Source organism: Malaya genurostris, chromosome 1 (assembly GCF_030247185.1).
Source record: "Malaya genurostris strain Urasoe2022 chromosome 1, Malgen_1.1, whole genome shotgun sequence".
Taxonomy (NCBI): domain Eukaryota; kingdom Metazoa; phylum Arthropoda; class Insecta; order Diptera; family Culicidae; genus Malaya; species Malaya genurostris.
The window spans coordinates 9,142,389-9,157,096 of NC_080570.1; positions in this window are offsets into that span (position 1 = coordinate 9,142,389).

Below are 14,708 nucleotides of genomic sequence, written 5' to 3' on the forward strand. Positions count from 1 at the left end.
CATTTGAAAAATATTTGATAGAATTTCCGAATATTAATATTGAAAAATAAGGCGATAACAGAGCATTCCCCAAAACCTCTTTTGAGAATCACGTTGCGCGGTGAACACGATAACTCGGCGTAGAATTGTCTTAAATCAAAATTGTTCTTAAATTTACTTGAAGTACGAATTATTTCTCCACCCTCCGTCGTTCTTAAGTTATTATTTTGATTTTTCAACAGTTCGTGGCATATTTAAGAAAAAAAAACGCGATCTTACACCAAATTTCCCGCCAATTTTGAGGTGAAAAACTACCATAATATGAAAGTGGAAAAATTTTAAAAACCAAGGGGGGAGGCTTTTTATACCAAGAAAGTATGTTCCAAGTTTGAAAAGAATCGGTTCAGTAGATTTTGCAGGATCGTGTTCACGGACTTCGAAAAATTGATTTTCAGAAAAACGCACTTTAATTTTTTTTCTCAAAAAGTGAACAAAAAAATAGTTTTTGTATCTCGACAGTTTTGTTCCGATTGATTTGAAATTTTGACACAATATTTTTTAAATGTTAAACTACAAGAAAATGTAAAAAAAATAAATGAGAGTTCTCCATAGGTCGCAAATACGGGCAGTTAGGTGGCTTCAGGTACAACATGGACTTCATTCGCTTTATACCATTCCAAAACATTTTTGGTGTAGTGGCAAGGTACCAATTCAATCCAGTATAGCGAGGGAGCGTCATGGCTGCGTAGGAATGGTAACTATCGCTTCTTTAGGCATTCTGCACGATATATTATCATGTTTACTGTTCCCGTAGTGATGGTGCTTTGGTTTTCTGGGCCACAACTACATATTGCCTGCCGAACTAAATATTTTTTGGGTAAATTTGTCTTTTTCTTCGTCCTTAAATGCTTCTCTACGCCTGTTGCTTGGTAGTATAAAAAAAATCCGGGAAACTGATTAAAGTCTTTCAGCCCCTAAATTCCATCGTCCATTATTGCGCAGATAAAACTTCATCAAATATTCGCGATAAAACTTGCGCGCCCGGATTTTAGTCGTCACAGTCTGTTTTTTAATACGGTGTGGTAGTTTTCTCCTTGAACGACTTCATACCTTGACGATGCTTGGAAGTATGCACGAAAGGTGAAGACATTTTTATATTTCTAGCCACAGTATGTACCGAAGTAACTAGTTTTCTCTGCAATGATTGCTTCTATCTAAAAGCTTGTAGTATCACAAAAAATTGATTCTACACGATGAACAGACATACGTTTATCAGTCTGTGAAATATTTCACGCGTTAATGAAGTATTTCCAGAAATGTACGTATTTGGGGGTGTCCAGATTGTAACTCGAAGAAAACCTGAACTTACCATTTTACTGGCCCAAGTTTAGAGAAATATTTCACCCCTTTAACTGGGTAAGAAATTCAATTCCTGAATTCTGTTTTAGAATCGAGGTCCGTAGTTTAGATTCAGAATTCAGCTCCAGAATTCCAGATTTGAATGCTGAACATGAATTACGGACCTGAATTCTGGAGCTGAATTTCGAGTCTAGATTTTAAGACGGAATTCTGGTTCAGAATTGTGTTTCAAATTTCATTTCCAGAATTCTGGTCTAGAATTCAGTTCCAGAATTTAGAAGAATTCAGCTTCAGAATCCAAGTGCACAATTCAGGACTTTCTGTTCAAGTTCTTGAACTGAACTCTGACCCTGAGTTTCGGATCAGGATTTTGGATCAGAATGTTGGAACTGAGTTTTGAACTTGAAGTCTGGTTACTAAATCCAGGAACTGTGTTTTGAAACTGCACTGTGGAACTGGATTCTGACCCTGAAACCTGGAACTCAATTTTTGAACTTTTTCTCGAACGCAGAATCACTTGAAATAGCTGACAACTCTTCTCGATGTTTTTGTGGATTCATGTTTTCGATTTTTTACTCCGATCTTGTTTTTTGGGTTGTCGACAAATGTACTTCGAGCAATGTTTTACGTGTGTGACAATTGATTTCGTCAAAAAAGCATTAAGATATTACATTCCGATGAGGAACTTGACCTTCTATATCAACCGATTTGTAAGTTGATAGGTCTATTGCATGACCATACTGACACTGAGATTTCGTTCAAGTCAGAACTCTTAATTGTATCGTTTAATAAAAAAAGAGTCAGGTCTCGAACATACGACACCTGGCTTGTTAGACCAGCACATTGTTTTCGTCACATTCCACAATATAGTCAACTTGGCGTGCGAGTAGATCGAGTTATTGTGATGTACGAGCAAAATTTTAACGCATCGCTATTCTAGCTATTTTTTATGTTATTTTATCTACTGAAGAGTAAAATTTCACTACTTCTTTAACGCAGGAAAATGAATACGTCTAGCTTAAGTGTACTAAATTTTGATGAAAATTTTAGTTTGAATATTTGCACGGATTTTTCCGTCGCATCTTGTACAGGCTTTTTATACTTACTTAAACTTATTCCACTAATCGTCAACAATCCGCAAAATTCATTCTTTTATTCATTTCACTAATTAATAATATACCCTTTAATCCTGAAAAAATCGAACTCCAATTTATGCTAACGATATGCTTTTGAAAAAATAGTTTAATATGAAAATTAGATATAACAAAAATCTTACTCAAATGATTGTGAAAAAATACAGTGAAATGACTTTCAGTAAGAAACGAAACACACACTCATGTAGGTCAGTTTGATCACGTGGACAAGAGTTCTATCAAGTTCTTGATCGAGATGATGTCTTTAGCAAGTTCAAATCCGTTTTTCCGATAAATGAACCAGAAAACTTTTGATCTGATAAGCTATTTGCATCTGAGGACAAAAAAAAACCAGGTGCACGTGACAAACAAGGCTATGGAATCGCAAGTGTACAAGCAGGAGTGTCGGAAAGAACGTATTCATCCGTTCATTTAAGATCCCAATGGACCTGTAGTTTTGGTAGATTTGGCATGTTGCCACTACAGTGGAGAAATGTTTTAGTGGAGCTGATTTCGTCGAAAAAAAAATTATCTGTGCTCAAAACCCGAGTAAAATTCGTTTAAGTTTGTTAGTTTACATTACATTTACAACCTACATCCACATTTTATAACTGTCATAAATCATGCATCCGAAACTAGAATACTATTAAAAATGCTTCTATCACTGCAAATCAATGCCGAAACAAATCCCAACGCACTTCGTATTCAATTGCTTTGATGACGATGGATATTCTGATTTGTTTACAAAGCAAAACCATAGAAACGGCACACAGGCTTGCTATTTCGGATTATTTCAAAATTGAACTGTAAATGACAGTAAACCGGAGTTCGGTGAGGGGCAAAATTTGGATAATCTCGTATCGGTATAATCTCATGCATGCATATTATAAGTTTTGTTTCTCATTTGTGTTTAAAAACCAAAAAAAAAACACCAAGTGAATCATGAATCATAGTTAAAGTACAATAAATCGAAATTCTTTGTTGAGATATAACTAAATCAGCTTAAAAAATCCTACACTTTATTTACCAATTCAACGAGGACTGATGCACTTTCTTCCTCTACTTCCATTCCAGATGACTCCAGCGAAAGCATTCCGAGCAAGATCAAGCTCACGGTCAGCCTGCCCCACGTGGAGCTCACCCGCTGCCAGGCGGTTTATGCCAACTATTCGGTTCGCATAGCTGACAGTCAGATTTGTGCCGGTGGCCGTAAGGCCCAGGACACCTGCCGGGGGGACAGCGGTTCCCCGTTGATGTACTACAGTCAACCGCACGAACGTTGGTTCGCCTACGGCATCGTCAGCCGGGGTCCGTCCCACTGTGGCACCGAGGGAGTCCCTAGTATCTACACCAGTCTGTTCACATTCGACGACTGGGTCAGCAGTACGATGGAGGCCAATTGATGAAGCCACGGAACGAACCTGGTGGAAACCCCTTTCGTTTTTGGTTTTGTTCATAGGTACCAACTCGAACAATAAGAAAAATCATGCGTATTTTATTTTTACAAACAAAAATGAAAGAAATAAAAATTAAGACGTTTCGCTTGTTAATCCTACTTCGGGACCAGACTAATCCTTTCGAATATAGTTACCCCCCGGTTCGCACATCAAGGCTTGCTTTGACCTAACGAAGAGAACAAGGCAAAGGAAAAAAAACAAGGTCAATCGAGAACAAGGCAACCCCTTGTTGCGGGCTTTTTTCTCGATGCTGTTGTTGTTGTTGTTGAATAAAAGTTTTGCTCCCTGCTTTCAACTGAACAACAATGAGCCATCGAAAGCCGTCCCGGGGCCGAGGGTGCCTGCTGTGGCTGTCGATAATGACGCGTAGAGACGACGTTTGCTACTCCGGTGAAAGCTGGGAGAAAGGAAAGCTAACGAAGGACGAAAACAATTGCGACAATGTAACCGAACAAGGTTGCACAATCAAACATCCGGCGCTTATTGGAAATAGGTTAAATCCCGACTGGTGGTCCCACTAGACCACGAACTCGTACAAATCTTCGACCTATTCAGAGAGAGAGAGAGAGTGAGAACAAACTGTCGTCAAGGACTTTCCCGTGAAACGGGGGGTGGCGTGTTTCAAGAAGCACCATCATCGGTAGCCAGTTGTCACCCTTGGGAACGATGGCATGCACGTGACCGAAGTCCTTGTAGCGCGGTCTAATTTAACGCAACTACTCCTTGCGGGGACGACCGAGGCGGCTGGTCAGGGCAAACTGTCCGGTTCCAATCGCACTCACTCGCAAAAAAGGGAAATTGATTGGAAAACTACTTTAACTGGTTGCAGGACGACGGTCGGAACCGGAATCTGGACCAAGGTAACCAAGGGTAACGTCGTGAATCCGACCTATCCTATCAACCCCATTCTTGGTTGATGAACGTCGATGGGTTTATGATGAACTGTCCGTAAGAAATTGGGAGCCGGAGAAGCTTGAAGTTAATTGAATGGACTTTTCAACGGGACACGTGCATCGCCAATCGGCACGGAAAATTGATGTAAACTGAGAGACTATTTCGTAGAAACCTTTTTAAACGGAATATTTGTTTGTCGGAGCTGTGGTGTTTGCTTCTGTTTATGATGACATTTGTCAAAACCCCACATCAATGTAGCTGATTTACTAACAATCTTAAAATTGTACTGGTATCGAATTTATACTGCGGGGATGATCGATGATGATCCCAATTTGAGTTTCGTTTAGAAATTTTATATGGTTCAGAAAAAGTTAATTTCACATGTGTTTATAACAATAAGAGGCAGTTGTTGGAAACTAAAATAGTATAATAAACACAAAAAATAATTCCAAACACGGTAAGATTTTTAAAGCAGAACTTTTAAAAATATTTGTGAGTGAAAATGTAAAATTATCCAGAGTAACAAAGCAGACAAATACTGTCTAAAGTAGTAGAAATAGAACATCTAAACACTAAAATGGAAAGATTGCAAAAAATTGTCAACCCAAAATTATTGAAACAAAGGAATTAGCGAACATCTGAGGAATGGTGAAAATAGTACAAATTTGTAAAATCAATGAGCTCCGTCAGAAAAAGCTACAATATTTTCAGTAACAGTCGAAGTATAAGAAAAGTATACAAGAACGAAACGAAGTGAATTGATAATAATAGTAAATGACAAAAACTTGTAGAAAATAAAATCAGAAACAGATAAGTATAATATAAAAAAATCAAGCAGTAACAAAAGAGTGTAATGGCACATCTGAAAATACCAAATGTAATATAAAAAAATATGATCCTATGATAAAAAAAAACAAATTGGAAAATGGCAGGATGAGCAAAATTAGTTAAAATGGCAAAGTATATAAAAACATTGAATCTGTAAAAGTTATGAAACCTCTAATATGGCGAAAAAAACAGAGTAACTGTTTTAAAATATAGAAAAACAATACAAGTAAAAGAAAAAGCCAAAATAGTAAATAACGCATTTTTTTTAAATAACCATTTTAGTGAAAATAACCCATCAATCTTTTCCATTAAGTTCAAACCGACTTTATACTTTATCGAACATTTTAAATCGATAATAGAGAAGTAGTCTAGGCATAAAAAAAATCACCCTAGTCTTTTTCAAGTGGAGTATACGAATCGCATAAAGATAGATATAACTTCAAAAAATTGCGTAAAAACCGTAATTTTCTGTTGCCATATGTCTTGAAAATTCATGAAACATCGAAATCTGCCGGTTACTTCGCACATTTTTGAGACAATTTGAATTAGTAATAATAATAAAATTAATAGAAATTATGAAAATTCCGAAATCGAAATTTTTTTGAATGAAACATCGAGATTTACTGTCATCTCAAAAACAATGGTGAAAAATGAAATTTCTGAGAATTGAAACATTTTGAGATTTCCGAAATCGACTTTTTTTCAGAATTGCATAAAACGTAAAGATTTGTGTTATTTCGAATTTTTTTTGGAAGATTTCGACTCTGAAATTGAAATGAGCATGAACTTAGCGAGGCACCTCTCGCCGATGATAACATAAATAGGTGAATAATTTGTTGCTAATTAGTTACGGTAATTTTGAATTCGTTACTCATTTTTTTTTATTTTTTCGAGTACTTCGCTAAGTTCATATGAAGTTAGCGAAGCCTTCCTTCCAAATATGCTTCAACACAAATCGAAGCCTAGTAAATAATTTGTTGCTAATATTTTGCTAATTAGTTACGATAATTTTGAATTTGTTGCTCAATTTTTTTTTGACTACTTCGCTAAGTTCATATGAAGTTAGCGAAGCCCTTCCAAATATGTTTCAAAACAACTCATATGAACTTAGTGAAGTACTCGAAAAAATTTAAACAAAAAAAGCAACAAATTCAATATTGCCGTAAGTAATTAGCAACAAATTATTCACTGGGCTTCGATTTGTTTTTAAGCATATTTGGGAGGGGGGCTCCGCTAACTTCATATGAACTTAGCGAAGTACTCAAAAAATTTAAAAAAAAATTGAGCAACAAATTCAAAATAACCGTAACTAATTAGCAACAAATTATTCACCTATTTGCGTTATCATCGGTGAGGGGTGCCTCGCTAAGTTCATGCTCATGAAATTGAAAAATTTTGAGATTTTCGAAATCTCATAAAAAGTCCCAGAGTCGAGATTTAAACAATTTTTTTTTTCGTGGTAGCATAAAATCTTGACATTTGATGTAATTCTAAGACATTTGGTACCAAAAAAGACTTTTCAATTTCGGAAATCTCAAAATTTTTCCAAGTCCCAGAAATCAATAAAACAGCGAAACTGTAAAATTATTAAAAAATCCAAATGTTGTCATATTTTCTAATAATAATATAAATGGCTAAACCTAGTATAAATAAATCAAATGCAAGTATAAATCTCAAAAAGTACGATAAACTAATTAAATTTGGTAGAGTTCTCAATAAACCACATGTAAAAAACAGCGAAAATAATAGAGCATTTTACTTACTTTTTATGATAAAAGGAGTAAATGTTTCAACAAAATTCAGAATATAAAATCTATAAAAAGGATAAAATATTAGGGCTATAAATAAGTTCGTGTTTTTTTCATAATTTGAAATTTTGTTTAAAAAAAATGTTTCAAATTCAACATTCAAAGTATTGTCCTCCGCTAGCTACTACTTTTCCCACCTCTCTAACAATTCACGAATACATTTTTTTTTTTGCAAAATTCGAACGGTTTGGCCGCAATCTATGGATGGATCCATTTTTGGACTTCATCATAATTGGAGAAGCCATGCTACATCGACAGGAGCAAATAATAATCGGAAGGAGTAATGTCTGAGCTACACGGCGGGTCGGGTAGGACTTGAGCCATTTGAGCGTTTAGAATTATGTTTCAACCGGCTGTGCAAAATGTGGGCAAGCATTGTCATGTAGCAAAATTAGTCTATCGGTAGCTGTTTTTCTTATGATGCTCGGCACAAACGTATCAATTGCCGTTGGTAGACCTTTTTTGCCATTGGAGTAGTGATAAATGCCGATCGACGTCATTTTGCTTCAATTCACACGGCACCCAATTGCTTACCTTTCGGAACAATCCCAATACTTTGAAACGTTTGCTCTAAGCAATTTTGTAAGTTGCGATGGGTGCGTGTATACTTTGGTGGAGCTCGAACTCGTTTTTCGTCTTCCAAATAAAAATTGCTAATTTTAAACCATGCAAACCATCTCCGATATAAGCAAATATCGTAATTTTAAAATATTTGTGGTGCTGATTTTGTAAATGACCGAGCAACGAAATAAATCGATAAGAAACAAATTGTGAGAAGAGGCATTCTTACAAAATAGTAGAGCATAATAGAAAAAATAGTAACTGTAGTTGTTTTAGAAGAAAAACAAGCCACAAAACTATGATAACAATGAGCGTAATAAACAAAAATGAACACCTTCAAAATCAAATGAAATTTTGAAAATACTCTAATAATAGCAAATTTAGTTCAAAACGTTGCAATGGTGGTAGAAGTAAACTTCAGTTGTGAAGTTCAACGAAAATCGTGAAATTATAAAAACTCTAAATATTGTCATAATAGTTAACATAATATAAACGACAATAAAAAGAATAATTAAATAAAAAACAAATTTAAATTTAAGGAACGGATACAGCGTAATGGGTTAGTCGATGGTTTTCATGCAACCCACCTGGGTTCAATTCCCAACCCCGCAATTTTTTTTTTTGGCTCGAAGAGGTGAATGACCTTGAAGGTAAAATCTCTATAATTGAACAAAAAAATACAAATCTCAGAAATTTAAATGAACTAGCAAACCTTGCTAAGATTTCAAAAAAATTGGGGCTTCTTTTTAGACGTACGGATACGTACGTTAAAAAATCGCATAACTTCGGAAATCCGCTTAAAAATACCGTAAAACTAAAGAAAATTCTCTTTTGATGCCAAGTATCTTTGAGATGCCAAGTATGAAATTGAAAAAATCGACTTATAACAAATTTTGAGATTTTCGACATCGAATTTTTTTATGTCAAATGCATGAAACGATCTCGACGTTTCATGCATTCAAAGAAAAAAAAATAAGAACCACGAGCGTAAAAAAACTGCCTAAAACAAAATCATATAAAAAAGATCTCAGTGTAAACCAAACATGAAAAATAGCGAAAATAATACAGTATTTTATTTATTATCCTTAAGTAAAAAGATAAAGTATTTGAATTAATGAAGCAAAATTAAAAGGCGAATTTATTGAAAACTATTAGAGAAGTAGAAAACACTAGAAGAAACAGCATCACCGGTTGAAATAACAAAACTACTAGTTAAAGTAAGAGTTGCCAAACAATCAAAAACTTTGAGAATAGCAGGAACATCTAAATTCATCAAGGTTATAGGTAAATATCAAACCGGAAATATCGAATTTCAATTGCAGAAAGTTTCTGAATCGTCTTCATTTCTCGTTCGATATAATCCTAAGCTACATTAACATTTTTGAACGGCATGAGATAGGAACTATCTCACCTTACGACAACCACAAATCAAAATGAGCAGAGCGCTAAGTAAATCCACAATATTAGCTAAAAAAAATTCGGTTCAAACCTCAACAATTGCAGCAAAAAAAAACTTTCATCGTCCCTTCTGACAAACAGAAACCCATCTGAACGGAAACGAGTTTCACTCGGTTCTCTCGCTAATGAGATGCGTACTCACGATTCTCGGTTTCGCTTGTCCATCAAAAAATAAAACTTCTTTTGATTAGCCACCGTCTGCCAAGAAAGAGCCACCACATCCAGGACCAACGGAGTGAAGGATTAAGGAATCCTGACGGCTTTCACTTTCGTATTGGGATCGAACGAAACCAAACTGGTCCATCGTCGGAATCAACCCCGAGGACACTCTGTTGCTGTGGTCCATATCTCGGGCGAAAGGGTGGCGATGATTCGGCACAATAAGCTATTCATACCGCATAAAGTTATTTAAATAATGATGCGTGAACTTTGGTCCTTCGGATCTCATTTTCAGCCGAGGAAAAAGTAGGATAACATGACTTCTAATCATTTTGATCTCTCCCGTCCTCTGCGTCCAGCAGAGCAGGGCCAGTGCACAGTCAGTTTTTTCGTAGCGATTTGAATGGGGCGAAGTGAAAAGTTTACTTTTCCCCTTTCTTCGAACGACGACGACGTCGACGACCAGATAGCGAAGTGAGAAAATGCCGAGCGTAAATTCAATCATAATAATATTTTTCAATTTATGACCATTCCGAAAACCTTAACAACAAAAGGATTCCCACTTTCAGAGCTTGAGTACGTTTCTTTTGGTGGATCCGGTTGCCAGGACAGCGGCACCGGGCAACCCGCCGGGGAACTGAAAGATGATGCGAAGATAATGGATTTTAAAATTATGCTTATTTCGGGAACTGCTGGTGGAAAAGGGAAAATGATGACCACATAAGTCCCTGAAATGTGATACTTTTTCATGTTCGGAACTTCCCCTTATTGTGTGCTAGTGACGATGTTCCCAATCTCGTTGGAGCTCGGATTGAAATTGGAAAATTCTGTCTCGGCGGTTACTACGTGGAATAATGGACAATGAGTTCTAAATTGAAATGAACTTCATCACCGCACAAAAAAAACGAACTGCGTCTGACAAAGCAGTCCATCCGTTTTCAATCAATTACAGCTCATTTCAATCAACAAGAGCTGACAAAACTGTGATCCCAAGTATCTGCTTTCCATTAAAACCTGGCCAAAACAGGCCATAAAAAGATACACGACCCACACCACGTTCGAGCCATGTCCTTCCTAATAACTGCCGTTTCGAAGGCACATCCAATAAAAGAAATCCAATTGAGCTCTCCCTCGTTTTCCCTCGTTCAATTTCGTAAAAACGTGGCAAGTGACCAGTCTATCACTCACGGTTGCTTCTATTTGTTCAATCCCCGCCCTGGTCTGACCGGGACGAAAACAGAAAAGCTACTCAATTTTGATAATGTGTCCAAGAAGAAGAAGAAGAAGTCCCGTATGCCACGGATGGCAGAACTGCTAGGAAACACCGACCACCTTTCTTCACGCGTCCATCCCTGTTTGGTTGGAAGAACATCCAAGTAGACCGAAACAAGAAGTGTAGGGCTTCCTGGTTGATTAATCTAGTATCCTGTTTTTTACCAATCGTCCGAGCTATTATAGGTTTCCATCGCAACTCGCTCGTGCGGAATCGATAAAACCACCAACGGTCGGTCCGACGGTTGCCAAACGCGTTGACCGGAACGGTCCGAAGCGGATCCGGACGGCGGTCACCGGGTCCGATCTCAGTAATCACGTTGATGAAGATGACTTCAGAGGTACTCGTGGGGAACGGGATCGAATTTTTCGTTCGAAGGGGGAAAAATACATACCGGACGGAAGGGCGGCAGCAAACGTTCTCGAGAATGACGTGTTTCGGGCGTGTTGAAAAAGATGTCAATGGGTTTTGTTTTTTTTTCTTCGAAACACCACATGTGTATTTGGTGTGGAACTGCTTGCGAATAGTTCGATTTCGATCGACTTTTGCGTGAGTCACGGTTGTTCGATTCAATGAAGGCAAATCTCTCAATTACGTATCCAAAATATCTGAATAGTCAAAATGTTGCATCTATGCATTCGTGAATATCTTCAGAAATTCGTAATATAATTTACGATATCCCACATTTTAGGAATAAATGAGACGTCAAGCAGAAAAAAGTTCTGACGCGTTCCTATCAGCAGGGATGTCAGATTAAGGCAATTTACGGATCTTACTTTCAATATAAGCTTCTTAGTATCAGTAGGATCCATAGTACTAGCCATGCAATGATTCCGTACGCTAAGAATTGGCTGCGAAGTCTGTTTAAACCGAAAGGCCAAATTCCACAAAAGGAATGTAATGCCAAGACTTTGCTTTTTACAACGTTTGGACAAACGGTTCTTTAGCGTGGAAATATTTTTTTTTTCTTATTATCATCCTCAGACTTTACTTCCTTAGGAATGTTTTCGAAGAGTCTGCTTCATGATGACCAAGTACTTGATGAACGAAGTTGACCTCATTAGTCTTATACCACTTCAGAACATCTTTCGAGTAACGGCACGAGGCTAAATCCAACCAGAAAAGCACAGGACCATTGTATGACCGTAGAAGTGGAAGCAAACGCTTTTGGAGGCATTTCTTTATGCATATCTACCCGTTAATCGTCCCGGTCGTCCCAAAAGGAGTGCTCTGTTTACCACATGAGCAAATTGCTTGCCAAATCGTGTATTTTTTGTATTTATAACCTTTATATCTTCTGTTTTCTAACGTCTTCTGGGACATAAAAACTTAGGATGAGCAGTGAAAACTGGAGTCCGGAAACTGCTTTCCCATGCGTTTCGTCAATCAAAATGAGACAATGTTGGTGTAGAGCTTCCGTGCATGTGATTTCCCTACCGTATGTTGTCGTGAATTACGATTTGTGTATTTTAAACTTTGTATGTGTGTATTGGTTGACGTTTTTTCAGCGCCTTGAACGATAGTTTTACTTAAATGCAATGTTTTAGGAATAAATGAGGTGTTAGGCAGAAAAAAGTTATGACGCGTTCCTATCAACAGGGATGCCAGATTTAGACAATTTACGGATCTTACTTTCAATTTAAGCTAAAAATGTAAACATGTAAAAATAAAGGGCGAACAAAAAATAATTTTAACACAGCTTATTTACTACAAAATCCAAAATACCACAAATTAAAAAAAAACAAAAACCTGTTTCAATCCATCCAATGTTTTTGCCACTTCTCTTACAGAACTATACTATTTGGATTGCTCTTGAAAGCTTGACATATCCTCTTGTAAATCTCTATGCAATTTGGCCACTTTCGAAATTGAAAAAAAAATATACCAAATGTCTTAGAATCTAACATCTAGAAACGTCTAGATCTGGTGTAACCTCAACAAAAAGTTTATTTTGAAAAAAGTCTACCTGGAACTTTTTCAGAAATCGAAAAAAAAAGTTTGCCACATGTCTTAGAAATGCATGAAACGTCAAGATAATCTTAAGAAAAAAATGTTTTGGATAAAAAAGACTTGGGGACGTAATTTCGGAAATCCGCGCAGAAAAAAAAATATTTTTTTTCGATGCCAAGGGTCTTAGAAAAGCATGAAACGTTAAGATGTGGTGCAATCTAGAAAATAATTTTCTTTGAACAAAATCGACTTTGGGATTTTGAGATTTTCGAAATCGAAAAAAAAAAATTCTGCCAAAGATCTTAGAAACACATGAAACGTCGAGATACACTGGGGTCTTTTTTTACGCGGTTTTTTAAGCGATTTTTTACGCGGATTTCCGAAGCTACGCGGATTTCCCAAGGTTTTCATGTTTTGTATTAGAAATGCATGAAACTTCGAAATTTTTCTGAGGTCAACTCTTTGACATTTACAAAATTTTTATTTATTTAAAAAAATGTTTATATTACACTAGATCTGGATGTTTCATGCATTTCTAAGACATTTGGCATAAAATTTTTTTTTTGCATTTTGCAATTTTTTTCTACGCGGATTTCCTAAGTTACGCGGTCTCAAATTCCCAATCGATTTTCACAAAAAAAATTACACCTGATCTGGACGTTTCACGCATTTCTAAGATATTTGGCATCAACAATTTTTTTTTTCATTAGTTTTGAGTTTGTTTTACGGATTTCCGAAGTTACGCGTTTTTTTTGCGCGGTTTTTATTTACGCGGTACTTATTCTTTGCGTAAAAAAGACCTCAGTGTATGATAAAATCTAAAAAAAAAATTTTGGAAAAAAATGACTGAGACTTTAAAATTTTTAGACCACTCAACTTCGGAAACTCGCTTTAAAAATAATCGCAAAACTGAAAATCTTTTTTATTCAAACTAAATGTAGAAAATTTCAGAGTTGACAATAACAAATTCGGGATAACACCAGATCTCGATGTTTCATGCATTTCTAAGACAAAACAAGAAAACCGGATAAATTCGCATAACTTCGGATATCCTCGTAAAAAAAAACACGTAGCTTCGGAAATCCGCGTAAAAAATCGCTTAAAAAACCGCGTAAAAAAGACCCAGTGTATCTTGACGTTTCATGTGTTTCTAAGATCTTCGGCAGAAATTTTTTTTCGGATTTCGAAAATCTCAAAATCCCAAAGTCGATTTTGTTCAAAGAAAATTATTTTTTTGATTTCACCAGATCTGGACGTTTCATGCTTTTCTAATACCCTTGGCATTGAAAAAAATTATTATTAGTTTTGCGATTTTTTGCTGCGCGGATTTTCGAAATTACGTTCCCAAGCCTTTTTTTTAAACATTTTTATTCTTAAGATTACACCTTATCTTGACGTTTCATGCATTTCTTTTAAGCCGCGGAAAACAACGCGTATAAAAAGACTTCAGTGTACAACTAATTACGCAAACAATAGTTCGGTCAACTACAACACTCCTGCACACACAGCGAAAGACTTTAAACCCATAATTTCTGAACTCAGATGGCAATTTTTGTGTCACCCGCCAAACTCCCCAGATTTGGCCCGTTCCATCTATCATTTGTTTTCATCGATATCTCACGCTCTTTCTGAGCTGCATTTCACTAGTTATGAAGACGAGAAAAACTGGCTTCAGAAACAATTTTTGTCTTAATGAAGAAGGCAGGCAACGTTTTACAGCGTTGAATGATTAATTTTCCGGCTTTGATGAATTTTTCGTCGCATTTTGACTAGAATACGCTACACCTCGTCAAAATTAATCTTGTGAGAAAGTGAAAACTTTCTGATCATGAAAAATTCTGAATTCTCG